Here is a 15,337-nt window from a genome sequence, read left to right on the forward strand (position 1 = left end):
ATGTGAAGGAAGTGTTTGGGAAAAAATCATTATTAAAAAGGATCAAAGGATAATTTGGGATTGAGGGGTATCTTGATCTTTTTTGTCGAGCTTCTAGAGCGTGACACATTAGAAGTGATAATGTTACTTTGAAGTGAAAGCTTTCAAAGCATCCAGTGGGATAAGAAAGTTCAAAGAACTGTGCCATATAAATGACTAACATTAAGTTACAGTGTCAATACGAGTCTATGACGTAGTATTACATGCAATGCTTTCAAGCATATGCCTTCTCACTAAGAAATTCTTAGGTGCTCACTGGGGTGCCAATGCGACATGCACTAGCCAGTAGGAATAAGCCATGCGGAACATATCACATCTAAACGAGAAGGTGATAAAAAAATAAATTTTCTTGTGCTATACACCCTACTATTGGTATGGCATATGTTATATTTTCATTGATATCAAATTACAACATTAATTGAGACTGCATCTGTTTTCAGGTTTGAACACAGATCCAACGTTCGAGTCCACCAAATCCCATTAGGCTCCCGTGATTCAAAATTAAGTCCAAATATTTTACATCTTATCTGGCGAGGCCCACTGGGGAGTTGCTATAATAAAGCTTGGGTTGGGCTTGAACTTAAAGGGATAGTCTAACAAACACAGAGACTTTAGTGGCACAGAAAATTAGGACGAATATAGTCATAGCAGTAGCAAGAGGAGGAAGACGACAATGATGAGTCAAACGGCAGAGTGGACCTTCACAGTGTTCACCATCGACCTCGATGCCCCCCTGTGTATCTCGGCGGCACCTTCTCCATCAATGTCTACAGAGACCTCTCTTGGCACAACGCTCAATCTATACATTTTTATCCTCTCTACTTGTTCTATTGTTTATTCTTTCACACCCTAGAAACTTCATGGGATTTCAAAATCTTCGATTATATTCGCTCTCGACGTCCTGAAATTGTTTAAGATATGAAATTTGTGTTTGATTTGCATCTCCAAGGGCCGAATAGTTGCCAATTTGGCTAGTTATACCTAGAGAAAGTTGAATTGTTTGAAATTAAATGTTATTGTTTTTCTTAATATTGTAGATTGTCCAAAGGATGTGTTTTGTCCAAATGTTTGAAAATACATGTCACGATAATCCTCACGTAGTTGGATCCTCTAGGGATGTAAGAGTCTGAAGGAATCCCGCTCTAGGTCTTGAAACCAGTAAGAGTTATATGACTCATCATGTGCCCGCGATTATGGAAGTTAGGGCTATTCGTTGCATTCTCATGAGTCAATGCTGAGCGCATGACCAAATTAACACGCCAACCCTGCAACCTAATAAAGTACTTTGTTAATTCGTGATAAACGAGCCTAGTTGAAGGCCTTAGGTTCACTATGGTTTCCTCAGGATGCATAAATGTTACTAGGTTAGGTTCAAGACAGAAGGCCACTTGCACTGATGCATAGAATTCATGCCTTTGTATATATACTATTTTGTTATTTTTTTGTTCTTTTACTTACTTTATTTTATTTAATATTTGGTTTGGGGGTCATTGTTGGATAACTACATAACAAACCAAATATTAATGAAAGGTTTGTAGGGCTGCTCCACAAGTTAAGGAACGTGGAGTTTCTTTAGCCTAAAGTATCTCTTTTTCCATAATTCATATGAAGTTTTATCTGATTTCATACGAGATAAAGTATATAACATGCAGTTATCCCTAAAGGTTATTAGGTGCTCTTGAATCAATTAGTAAAGCATCAATCATATCCATTATGGTTCTATTTTTCCTTTCATCGACCCCATTATGTTGAGGTAAGGAGCATTCACTTCATGTATGATTCAATGTTCTTCACAAAATTGAGTTATTTCATTAGAAGTGTACTATCCTCCTTGATCAGATCTTATTACTTAATATGTTTATATGGTTTGTTTTCAACATCAGTTTTATAAACTTTAAATATATCTAAGACTTCATCTTTAGTTTTAAGAAGATAAATATAACGATATCTAGAGTGGTCTTCAATAAATGCCACAAAATATCTTCTACCACTTCTAGTTGGAGTCACGTTAGAATCGCATACATCACTTAGAATTAATTCTAAAACATCATTATCTCTATATTCTACTGATTTGTAAGGTTTTCTAGTTTAGCTTGTACACATATTTCACAATTATTAGTTGTATCCATATTAAATTTAGGAATTAAACCCATGTTACTCATTTTCTTAACTGTATCTAGATCTACATGATCTAATCTATTGTGCTATGTATCACAAGATTCAACGTTCGATATAACGGAAGAGGTAATAGAAGAAGATGAAGATATATCACTAGGTGATTTAGGAAGAATATTTAACTTAAATAAACAACAATGTATAAAATATTTTTGAATGTTACAGAACGCGCTAGGCAGACTAGCCATTCGAGCCAGGGCCTAGCACTATTTTTAAATTAAATAATAATGATTAACAAAAACATGAATTGCATTTTTAGAAAATTGAACATGATTAAACTGAAATATTCTAAAATTAAAATAAATTTGAACTATAATTAAACAAGGCTAACTAACACAAATTAAAAATAACTAAATCACCTAAAACAGTAAAATAGTGGAAAATTAACCAAAAACAAAACAAACAGTGAAAAAATTAAAACAATGAAAAAATAGAAAAACTTACCTTGATGTAGATGAGTTGAAGATAAGAGGAGGCTGAGGTGGTGTTTGGAGAGAGGAGGAGGTGGCGATGAAGATGAGTTGAAGATAAGAGGAGGCCGAGGTCGTGTTCGGAGAGAGGAGGTGACGGCGAGGAAGAGGAGGCAACATTGTTTGGCCAGAGAGGAGGTGACGAAGATAGTGGGGGCAAAGAGAGAAAGGTAGCAGTGTTTGTCTAGAGAGAGAAGAAGGCCAGCAACCAAGATAGGGAGGGTTTTTAAATTTGGAGTCGAGTAAATAAGCTACCGGGTTGGGTTTGAAAACTTGGAGTCGAGTTTTTCTTTAAAACCCCCTTTTTGCATGTTGGACCTTAATTGGTGTCGGGTTGGGTTGGAGATTGAGTGGATTTTATTTATTTTTTAGCTTAAGAAGCTAGGCGGCGCCGAGCTTGACCGTTCAGTCCAAAACTAGGCAGCCGGAGGTCCGCTTACGCTAAGCAGACGCCTAGGCATCCGCATAGGTCGCTTTATGTAAGAATGATATTTTCTAATGAAGACATTGTTTTTGGTGATTACAACTTTATTTGACTCCAAGACAAATTTAAAACCTAAGCTAACCAACCAAAATCCACAAACAAGATTACTTCTAGCTGTTAACACAAACAAAACATCATAAAGGGTAAGGGTTTTGCCAGATGTCATCTTAATGTCTACTTGTCATTTTCCTTTTATTTGTGCTAGCGCGTCATCTAATAAAGTGACATCACCTCCACATGATTCATGTAAGGTAGTAAACCAATAGTGATCAAAACATACATGCACATTAGCACCCGAGTTTGACCACAAATTACTAGTTTATGGTGTAAAATTGCATAAAGGAGGTGTATAACTAGATCTAAAGGTGCGACGAGAGGTTTCAACCTTAAACATGTTAGTGGTGATGGGTGACTTTAGATATGTTTTGATACTAAAAGATTTTCTAAATCGTCATTTTTTTAAAAAATTATCCTATTGTATTATGATTGATAATGACAAAACCGAATTATCAATCAAATAAATATCTATGAAGTTATTTGAGACAAGATATGAACAACATCAACAAAATATACGTAAGTTGTTTAGCTAATTTTCTAGGAAAACAATCATGGCTTTATTTATCAATTAAATTAAGTGAACTATTGTAATCAATAGATAATTTGGACAAAAATATTTAATAAGATAATACAATTGGTCTGTTGCTACTTAGTTATCCAATCACTACTTTAATTAGCTAGATTTATATGCAAGAGAAACAAAGAAGAATATATTAATGGAGCATGTAAATAAGAACTATTCTTGATATCCTAAGCAATTAAATTAGCTTAAAAAAAGAATAAAATCAAACTCTGGAAGGATGTCGTCTGCTCCTTCCTAACTTTAGTCCTCGCCTTGAAGAGTGAGAGGAACTAATTTTCTGAAGACGCTCCAAAATGGTGCAATAGAAAAGTTGAAAAAATATATAAAGATCACAGTTAGCAGATAAGACTTAAATAAAAGCAGCAACAGAGTTGTGTATGCTTTGGTCTTTGACTAACTAATAACCTGTGAGATAGATACCCCTCAAACAATTTTGATTAGTTAGAATCTATCAAAACAAATATAGCTGAAATTTGGTGTAGGCTGTCTAAAAATCACAATAGATAGCTAATCCCCGTCAAGTTTTAATGATGGGAGTTACAATCCGACGACTTTCATATCTCAATGATGAAAGTTACAATCAGATGACTTTCATGTCTTCAAATGAAAACTGTAAATAGAGGATTTTTCACGTAGATCGAGAAGAGTTACAATTCAACGATATTTTCGACAACTGATGAAAACTCTATTCAGTGGTCTTCACAATCAACTGTGAGAGTTACAATCTGACGACTTCCATGATGAAAACTCTATTCAGTGGTCTTCACAATCAACTGTGAGAGTTACAATCTGACGACTTCCACACCCCACAACAGCTAAAGCTTCAGTGGTCTTCACAATCAACTGTGAGAGTTACAATCTGACGACTTCCACACCCCACAACAGCTAAAGCAAAGATTACTGAACAATGGTTCTTGCAACGCTCTACAGAAGAGGTTACAAGTCAACTAGCCTCTTCTAAACACGGAATTCATCTTCGCGTTTTAATTCTTGAAACGCAGGCGACCCCCGCGTTTCCAATCCTCAGCAAACAAAACGCGTGCGTTTTTCAACATCCAACGGATATCCAACTCCGATTCTTTAGTCTAAGACGCGGAGTTAAGGTCGGAAACGCTGATTTGGGCGTTTGACTCATTCAAACATGAGTCGAACGGTTTCAGAACCGTTTTTTTTCCATTTTTGAGGAAATCACGCCCACTTAGGAGCGGATTAAGGGGGCAGTTACAACCCCTTATCCTCGTATAAAACCTCCAAAAAACTCAACTGAGGAAAATGTTCGGCTTTAGGAGATTGGTGGGTGAAGAAGAGATCGGATTTCTCACAGAGAGAGCGTCGACTGATTCTTCTTGGATTGTCGGCAACAGGAAGATTTGATCTTGGAACATCTTTCAGCAACAAACAAATCCACTTGGCTATTAACCGAATTTTCGGTTCAAACAACTCTTTTCACAGAGTTTCAACTCACTCTGAGTTCTTAAACTCGTTAAGAGTTCTCCATCAAACTTGCCCCACAAGTTAATTGTGCCCGCGAGACAAGACGGTCGGATCGTCAACGGAGAGCAAATTCGACGCGAGCATTCGAAGGAAGCACTCCATCGCTATTGTGAAGAACCCAGAATTAAACAAAGAGGAGAATCCAGATCATTCTCCTCTCTTTTGTAATCGAAATTCAAATTATAATTAAGATCGAGAGAATACAAGATAATTTTCTTTCATTTTATTTACTATAAATTTTCCACCAAACATTTGGATAACTTCACGAGCTTAAAAAAGGATAAAGATAAACGACATATTTTTTTTTCATGTGGTCTATGTGACCTATCAAGATAGAGCATGAACAAATTAAATTTCTATCTAGTTAAATTTAATATCTATATAGCTCGGTTTACTATGCCTACACAAATAAAACCATAAAGATAATAATAGAAACAAACTGTTCTCTTTCCCCCCTTTGCCATGGGCCGATAGCAAGCTTGGCACAAGTGTAAGGATAATATTTCAAAGAGAGGTTTTTATATTTTATGGTTTTCATGAATTGATAAAACACAAAAAAATAAATATAATTAACAATTCTATTCAGAGATTTAGTATCGCAGAAAGTAATTTTCTAATTTATTTGCAGTAGGATTAAAACCAAAAAAATATATAAGATTAATTCTGACAAAAAATTAAATGTGTATTTAGATTGTTAGACTAGAATTCAAATATTTGATATTTTAGTGAATGAAAGTTAAATGAATGAATTTACCGGCCTCGGGGAAGGTTTGGAGAACCGCTGTGCTAAGACACATCCGTTGATTACGTGCGATCAGCCAAGGCTAGATGTTCTTTAGCGGTACAATGTCTTATTTACCAGAACCATAGCGTGCACGTCTACGTGGGGGAGATGACCTAAGAGTAAGCAACCCAATAATAATAGCAAATGAGAACTTTTGATGGGAAGAAAGTTGCAGAGAAAAGGAGCATAGATTTTTTTTTCATGTGTGCTATGCCCAATTTGGATTTCTAAAAAAATACCCGTTAGGAGATAACAGAAAAAGAGATACTTTAGTCTAAAGAAAGTCCACGTTCCTCTACTTGCGGAATAACCCAACAAATCTTTAATTAGTATTTGGTTTGTTATGCTGCTTATGCAGTTATATCCAACAGGTACTCTGGTGCAATCCTATATTCGCACTCCTCTCATGACATTCAATCCCCTCTATAACAGTGCATCAACAGGAGGTATGGACGGCTTATTAATCGCTCCACTTAATCCTCCAAATAAACCCGACTTCCCTATCTTTACTGGAGAAAAGGTTCATGAATGGCTCTATACGATCCATTAACTATTGGAGTTTTATGTTGTCCCGCTAGAACAATATGTGTGGCGTGCTGCTCTTTTTCTTGATGAAACACAACTATAATTGTATAGATGGCTTGAGAAGGGCAAGGGTAGGCCAATGACATGGTAGGACTTTGAGCGAGCATTGCTATCTTGTTTCGGACTCTCATAATTCTTGGATTATAAATGGCGGCCATCAAAATTGCAACAAGGCGGATCATTAGAAGCGCATGAAGCACAATTTAATAAATTATCCGACTTTGTCGATTGTCTTACCGAAGACCATCTTGTTAGTTGCTTGGTCAGTGGATTGAGAGAAGAGTTTCCATTACAACGTGATGTTGGAGGAACCTGCAACCTTGGAGAGGGACAATCAGGTAAGGAATTCATGAAAACAAGCCTGCGTCGGAGAAGAGATCACAGTCCCACAAGCCATTCTTTAGTTGAGATATCATATGATCCACACAACCTAAGCCTATCAGTTAAAATACTCTGAAACCTCTACCTCCATCTACACAACTTAAAACAATAACACCCTAAGAAGCTAAGGAGAGGAGAGAAAAAGGGTTGTGCTACCATTGCGATGAAAAATACGTCATGTGTCGTCGATGCAAGTTACAAAAGTTATTCTTCATTGGAGGAATTCCACTTGAAGGGTAAGGAAAAAATTGGGGCTTCAACAATATTGAGCTCGAGTGCGAGCTCACTTAAAGGAGGGAGACTTGTCAGGAACAGCGAAGATGAGAGACACGATTTGGTGGGTGTGAGCATTTGACATAGTTATGAGTTATGACTAGTTATGTTGTAGTTATTATGCTAGTAGTTAGTTGTATTTATTTAGGCAGTTATCTTAGGAGTGTGTGAGTAGAGCTATATATACAGCGTTTGTGACATTAGTGATGGGTATGAATGATAATATTGTTGCTATATCTCTTCTCTTTCTCCCTTTCCGCTGCTTCCCCTATATTTCCCTGTTCCTCTCTCTCTCTTTCTTCTATTTTCTTCACTTACTATTCAAGCCAAATATCGTCAACTGAAATTATGGCTGGTCGAGGAAGAGGTTGAGGGCAACTTTGGCCCCTGACAATTTGTTTATTATCAGTTGTTTGAGGAGAGTGCGTGTTAATTTTAGATGACAAATCTGAATTGATGTGCAAGATCTATTAAATTTCGGATTCATGTACATGAAACCTTAGATCAGTAACAAGTCTGGTAATGCACAGAGGTAATGGTTAGAATTCCTTGTGATATTAATTCTATTTTAATTCCATAAGAATGAAAGTGTTCCCTCCTATTATTGCATAGCAGACTGCGTATATTAGTAAAGAAGCCTACCATCTAACTGTTGGTTAATATATGCTGTATCATTTCGGTAGCTTTTCTTGAGAGCTATCGGATCATCTGTGGTTGACATGGTTAGTAAGATCAATGGTTTAAATACCTTTTCGATGACAAGATCACAAATCAAAAGCTTTAAGCTTCGCGTCTTCTTTGTGATTTTGAAAAAAATTCATGGGGAATTTAAATTATATTTAATTTTAGGCGATGGAAGTTTATGGGATTGATTTGTTTAATGTTGCTAAATACACTTGCTTCATAAAGAGGCTAAAGAGCTCACTGTCACAGATCTTTCCATGATCAGCCAGTTTGGCTATATCGCAGCCCTGGATCCTCAGCTTTGAGTTACTTGGTTTATCCTTCAGCAAAAAAATCATGTCGGATTGTGCTGTAGCTTTAATTATAAATTTTCAACATGGGTATTTTTGGCTCAGATTGGTATCTTGACTTCACATTGTCATGAGGTTTCTTGGCCCGTTGGAGACATCTCAACTCTTCCATCTAACCACTAGAGGATATCAAACTTCTAGGACACATTGACTATCACGGTTAGACATGAGACTAATGCATATCTTGCTGTCTGTAAATAAATATATGCTATGAACTATCAAGCTCTGAACCACTGGGAACCATCCACTTTGAACAAAGTCAATATCAATATATGATATGACATAACTACATGAACACTAGACTTGGATCAGATCTGAGATATACTACTTAGATGGCTAGAAATATGCTGTTTAGCTGTGCAGGAGTAGCAAATTTAGTGTGTTCTTAAGATCTTTCATTCAACAATATCAAATGCTTCACGTGGTCCATGGACCATCATGCAATTTGTAGAGATAGAATATTTATGTTAGATATCATTCATATAGTCCATGGAGCCAATTTCAGCATCATATCCTTTCAAGATATCATCAAGATTTCATGTGATTGAAAATTGAACTTTGTCACAGACTTACAGTTGTAAACACTAAAGCTCCAAAATTCAAGGGTCTGATACCTGTTGTGTAACTAAGCATTTCTCTTGGTTTCTAAAAATAAGTTTCCAGCAAGAGTAATTAATAAATTTCTACTTTTACATCAATATGTCTCTTGATGACACGTAAAATTTGCTTGAAAAAGGTAATTAGGTTTAGCTTCCTGCACATCTGAGACTCGAAAGTTCACAAAATTGGTAGGTAGAGGCTTGGACAATGCAAATCAGGGGTAGAAGAGCCAAGCCTGGTCCTAGGTCACTTATTTAAGCTTGGTTCATTTATGTCCAAGACGGTTCAGCTCGGGTTAAACTTTCCAGGTAGAACTTGGCTGCCCAAGTCTTATTCCCCATCCTAAACCAATTCTCTGCTGTAGGATGGTAAATGACCTTACATGGAAGACCACAACATTGGTTGTATATTGGAAGAAATAAGACTAGACATCCATGCTTGGCTTGATTAACTGATCTGTCGGCATGAGCTTGGGTTGATTATGACTTTCTCATATTTAACAAGCTGACATCCTACTAATATTGCAGTTTGCGCTATTTTTTAACTTTAATGTTACTGCTTCTTGCAGTTAAATTCTAAACAAACTGACAGGAAAATAGCAGACCTTCGGGTTGTGTCTTGTTGATCAAAACTTGGGATCATGTCAATTTACCAAATTTCTAGAAGTTTCTCATGGGTGTCATGCAGTCATTTTTAGAGGGAATTAGAAGTTTAGAACATCGATGCTTTATTCTTTGCATATCTTTACATCAGTGAAGTTTTTGGCTCTGTTCAGCAATCAAGTAAAAACCATGCCAGGTCTGGTTTTTTCCTTAATCAGGCCAAAGTTAGTTGGGTGGGTGGGTGGGTGACCAATTACCTGGTTTTAGGGCCTAAAATGAACTAAGAAAAACTAGGGCCGGAGCTGGCCCAGGTTTTTCCAAATAGAAAATATACTAAAATCGGGCCAGGACTAGAACTGGCCCAGTTTTAGTGGGTTGCCAAACAGGCCCTTACCCTTTAGTTTAAGGAGAAAGTGATGCTAGCTCTCGATCATAACCATAGGCAGTTTGTAAATCAAAAGAGACTTTGATCCTATTTCTCCCTCTCTATCTATTGTTAAAAGCCATATCTTTTAAATGCCACATCATAACTATATGTTAATTAATTAGAGAGGAGGTAGCATGTCTAAAAGTAGTAAATTAATAAAGGGTGGATAAATGATGAAGGGACAGGTCATGTGCGTCAAAACATCATACAGTTTTACGTTCTTTGCTCATTTTTGTGAGGGTCACAAGTGAAAACTTGTAAAAAACTTGTATGTCTATTATTGAGCTTAAGTGTAACTTGTTTAGTCTACCTTGAAAACTTTCTAAGTTGAATTCGTGTTTGAATGAAGTAATATGGATCTATGATCATGAGTCTTGACCTGATCTAATCGAGCCAAGCAGTTAGCGAATGGCTTTTTGCAGCCTACCTGTCACTCAGTCGTTTCAACTAGTCAGGTCTAGACGTGTGAAGCTTATTGGTTTGACTTAGAAAATGGTCTTTCCATGCCTGCTGACTGACTGAAAATCTCCAAATTCCCAACTTAAAGAGTATACATGCAAAATATACAACTGGACATTTACAAGTAATACTTATGTGATATAGTTCTTTTGTTCTAGATAAAGTCCACAAACGGTATGTAATCTAATTGCATATTTGTATAAATAGTATGATTGTTATATCTCATGGTCAGGTTAGGAACTAAAAACTCTCTAGATACAAAAGAATAAAACCTTCCGACGTTATGTTAGGACTTGGGAGATCTCATAATTTTCACGTCAGTACCTCCAAAATAAACTACTACCCCCCTCCTTTTCTACAGAAGGCTGTCTTAAGTGCAAGGTTATCGATAGCGGATAGCGTTGCGTAGCGGTGAGACATCGCTAAGGCTATTTCGGGCTATTGCGGTAAAATAGCGGTAAAAAGCGCAAAGTCAAATAGCGGTCTAATTTAGACATGTATAAATACTAAAAAAATTAAAAAAAAATCTAAAAAATCTAAAAATACATATTGGATGATTTAAAGAGATCCTAAACATGAAATAGACATGTAAGTATGTAACCATCACGTAATACCGAAGATGACTGGAGGAGTCAAAAAGTCGTCATCTTCGAGAAGAAGAGCTTAGCGGTGACAGGACTGTCCTAAGAGGAGCTCACGGTGAAGGAGGTGAGAGGAAGTATCAAGGTAGGTGCCAGAGGATATGAGAGATGGCGGGAGTATGCTGAAATTCACAGGAGACGGTGGAATGCAATGGTCAAGAGTTGAGTTTAATTTTAAAAAATAAGCCTCAAACCGTCTTTAAATAGCAGTCAAAAAGCAAATTTTGAATACAATCGCTCACTATTTACCGTTATGACACACTATTAGTTGCTTTTGCGAACAGACATATTCCGCAATATGTCACCGCTATTGTGCGATAGCGTAGCGGGTGATAGTGTCGCGGGAAGGGACCACTAACGCTATTAGCGCCGCTATTACGAGGCTATTTACCGCTATTTATAACAGTACTTAAGTGTAAGCCATTTTCACGCTGCTTTCTGCAAATACGCTTTTGGTTAGTTAGCGATAGTCTTAAGCTTATTAATATGATGTTTTACATAAATAAAATAGCTTGTCCCTGTGGAAATGGCTAATAGTTGAGTTGCTGTAGTGATACTACAGATTTGAGGTATTGTCCTCAGTAGCAAAGGATATGTCAGTAAGAGTGAGAAGAGAAGACACCAAAGGGAGGGGAAACATGAATTACATCTTTGATATCTGTGATAGAACTTTAGAATAATAGAGCATGGGTTTTCATTTGAATATTCATCTGTAGCGTGTATTATTCGAGTATCACTCTTGTATTTGGTTCTGGAGGTCAATTCTGCTCTTGGCGCTATACCAGTCAACAGCATGCAAGCTTGTGAAACTTGAAGGTTCAAATTTAATAATAGCATGGCTTTAGCGTTGATCTGAAAATTGATGTGATGTTTGAAAATGTAGATACTGCTTCGGAGGTCAAACAAAAAGGCCAGAGATCTTTGCTAGGCTGCAAACTATTGTAAAGCTAGTTTTGAACATGAAATTAATTTTCCTTCAATTTTCAGTAGCTGTGAAGTATCTGTCTATGATAATCATTGTATTAATGTGCATTTACTAGTTTGAACTTACTGGTATCTAATTACTTTTGCTATTGACATCATTATACACGTTTACCTGTCTTGGGTTTGTCAATAAGTTTCATGGTGTTCTATTATTTGTTGATTCATCTCGTTATTGATATTTTTGCAGAAAATAGAGAAGGAAAAAGCACAAGAATGACGGGATAATGATATTCACTTCTGCTTTTATGGTGAAATTAGAAGCTGAATCTTTGTAACCATAAACACTGCATGGGCGAGAAAGCAGGGGTGCCTGTTGAAAATTGCCTGCTCCTTTTCACTTTTAATAATTTTTCATGTCATATGATGGACGTGTATCTTTAGACTTTATATGTAAATTCTATTTATTATTTTATTCCACTGTCCATTGCAAATTGTAATACTTTCTTCCATGGTTTTTGAAGTTCAATCGACCTTTATTATGAGCAGCACATATTATAGTTATTCAGCGAGTTCTGAATTATTGATACAGCTTCTGTTAATCCTCTGGAGATCTGAAGTTCGAATTTCGTTACCTAGTTTAGTTTCTGTAGGAACTCTGCACTTACATTACTTTTGCTCTGAAAACATGAAAGAAAAACAGTGTTTGGAGAAAATTCTCGTGAAGAGGGAAAATATTTGATATCAAAGAATAAAAACTTTTATGTATAAGAGGTGATTTTCGGAAAGGAGAATTGAGAAATTCTAATCGGTTCTTCATTGTACTCTCGTATTGCGCAAGTTATTAGTAGCGTCATTTAACAAAGAAGTATATAGTCGCGTGCGCTTCTTTATCAATTAATTTGAAACTTCATTAACTTCCAAAAAGGAAAGATTATCATTAGGGGCGGAAGTGAATCCAATCAAATTCTATGGTGTTTTTATTTGTATCCGTTTCGAATGCGAATTCAAATATACACGCTCTGAATTGCTTCGAATTCGAATGCCAAAAACCTCTCAAATATTTATCGAGTATTGAGGTAAATTTGTTTGATTACTATGAAATGAACTATCAAATCGAATATAACCGAATAATTCGGATGAATTAATGAACTGATTGTTGATTATTTGGTTCATTTCCACGCCTACTATCATACTGATATAGTAGTTAGCTGTTTCAAGTTGGAGGCTTGAAACTAGGTGTAAGATTTTTAATGATTTCAAAATATTTCTAATATATTTAATTTCCTATAAATTATGTTAAACCTTTGTAACTTATTGGAAAACCCAAAGGTCATGTGTGTGTTTTTATTATGGATTTATTAGCATATTAATGTGGAGAATCATGGCTAGTGATAACTCCACATTCCACATGAGGAGGTGAAAAGTTTTATCTCAATGGATGGTAAAAGCTTTTTCATATATATATTCCTCCATGGTCTTACAAGTGAGGCTGCAATTCTACTTGTCTAGCCGAAAGGTGCAAGCTAATTGTTTGTAGAAAATTTTTTCTATAATGGAAAATCAATCTACGGATGACGCTATGAAAATCGGTGATCATTTGGAGAAGGTTAATCAAATTCGTCACGGAGGTATGTAATTTATGAATTACCAATTTTGTTATATGGAATTTCATTGACATTGCTTACAACTACAGGCGATTATGCCTGTGCTAGAATAGCACAATTAGATTCCATGATTATATTGATTAATCCTTACTGGAATTTTTCTTAATAGTGTTCTTATATGCATATGATCTTCCAGTTCAGTTGAAATTTGTTATTTGGTGAAGTAGCTTTCTTATTGAAACACGTAGCTACGTATTTCAAATTTTATTTTTAGTCCCTGATCTCATGATGGAGTAGTTTGACATATGTACATGTAAGACTACATTAGCCATCTCAATTTCTTTTCAATTCAATGTAGTTCTTGCAACAGTTATCTTTTGCTCATATGCTCTGTTTATGGACACTTTAGAGGATGGAATTTGGAAATCAAACTCAAGCGCTTCTACCAAAGAGTAGGGCACGGGTACAGAGACATTTGCACATGGCGCACGAGCAGTCATGTATACATTCCCTATCAATTACAGAAACATCATTAATTATATAATTATGTTTTCAAGTTTCTGCTTGTTCAAGTGTTAGCGTCTTATAATTGATATATGTCTCTTAGGATTTCAGATCGATATTATGACTGAATGTTTTAACTATGGATTTGGACCCTCTCCATTACAAAAAAGTAGTGGAGAGACCACTGCTTTTAATCTTAATCGTTAATTTTTTAGTAGGCGGTTATGATACAATCTAAATCTAACACTTACCATACCCCCGTGTATTGCACTCATTCTTAATTTGCACTAAAAGAAAAAATCACAACCATTAATTAGATAATCAATGGCCGTGATTATGTAGTGGTCCCTTCACTGTTTTTTTGGTAGTGGAGAGGATCCGAATCCTTTAACTATACGATTTGCAAAATCCCCATTAGATAGTGCTTAATGTGTAGTTAGTGGCTAGTTATATGGTTGACAAAATCCCATCGGGTAAATGTGAATCATATAATTATGTTTTTTTATTGTAGTGATTTGTGGCTAATTATATAATTTATTAAATCCACATCGGGTAATGTAAATCACATAATTATGTTTGCTGAATAGATAATAACTTATTATATGGCTTACTAAATCCCCATCGGCTAATGTGAGTCATATAATATTAGTGATTAGATGTGTGATTGTTGTGATTTGTTCTTATGAAATTTGATAATCATCATAAATCCCCATGGGGTAAATTGAGATTATTGAAAATCATAAAATGTGTGAATAATTTGTGTACGTTTATTCTATAGGAATAATATTGTCTTCACCTAGTGGTGGTTTTGCATTTGCGGATATTCTGAGAAATGAAGCTCTGGACGGAACTAATTATGTGGACTGGAAACAAAGAGTTGATATGTTATTAATTTTTTATGGGTATTAGGATATTCTTTTTGCTGAACAAACTCCTAAGAAACCCATGCTAATGAAAGTTGATAAAGCTATATTCGATTTGGAGTTTAGAAAGTATAACAACTGGAAATTGGCCAATGATATTATAGGCAATAAAAATTGCCTTTAATCCATATCGGAGAAGTTCAGAGCAAGATTGCTAAAACCTCGCCCGAAGTAGCAAAAAAAAAAAAGAAAAACACTGATATTTCTCAAACCGGAAGGAATTTGGCAAAACGGTCAGGAGCAAACCAAACCCTTTAGGGTGGGTTTGGTCGGCTCCGTCTCGTCGAGATAGTC

General features: G+C 35.9%; 1 long non-coding RNA gene across 1 annotated transcript in view; it reads left to right on the top strand.

The window, feature by feature from the left end:
- LOC109841052 overlaps window positions 1-12,596 on the top strand; it is a 13,872-nt gene extending 1,276 nt beyond the window's left edge. The window contains exon 2 of the long non-coding RNA XR_002247138.1: window positions 12,260-12,596. This is a non-coding gene — a long non-coding RNA (uncharacterized LOC109841052). The remainder of the gene's footprint in view (window positions 1-12,259) is intronic.

The sequence above is a fragment of the Asparagus officinalis genome, chromosome 5 (assembly GCF_001876935.1).
Source record: "Asparagus officinalis chromosome 5, Aspof.V1, whole genome shotgun sequence".
Taxonomy (NCBI): Eukaryota; Viridiplantae; Streptophyta; class Magnoliopsida; order Asparagales; family Asparagaceae; genus Asparagus; species Asparagus officinalis.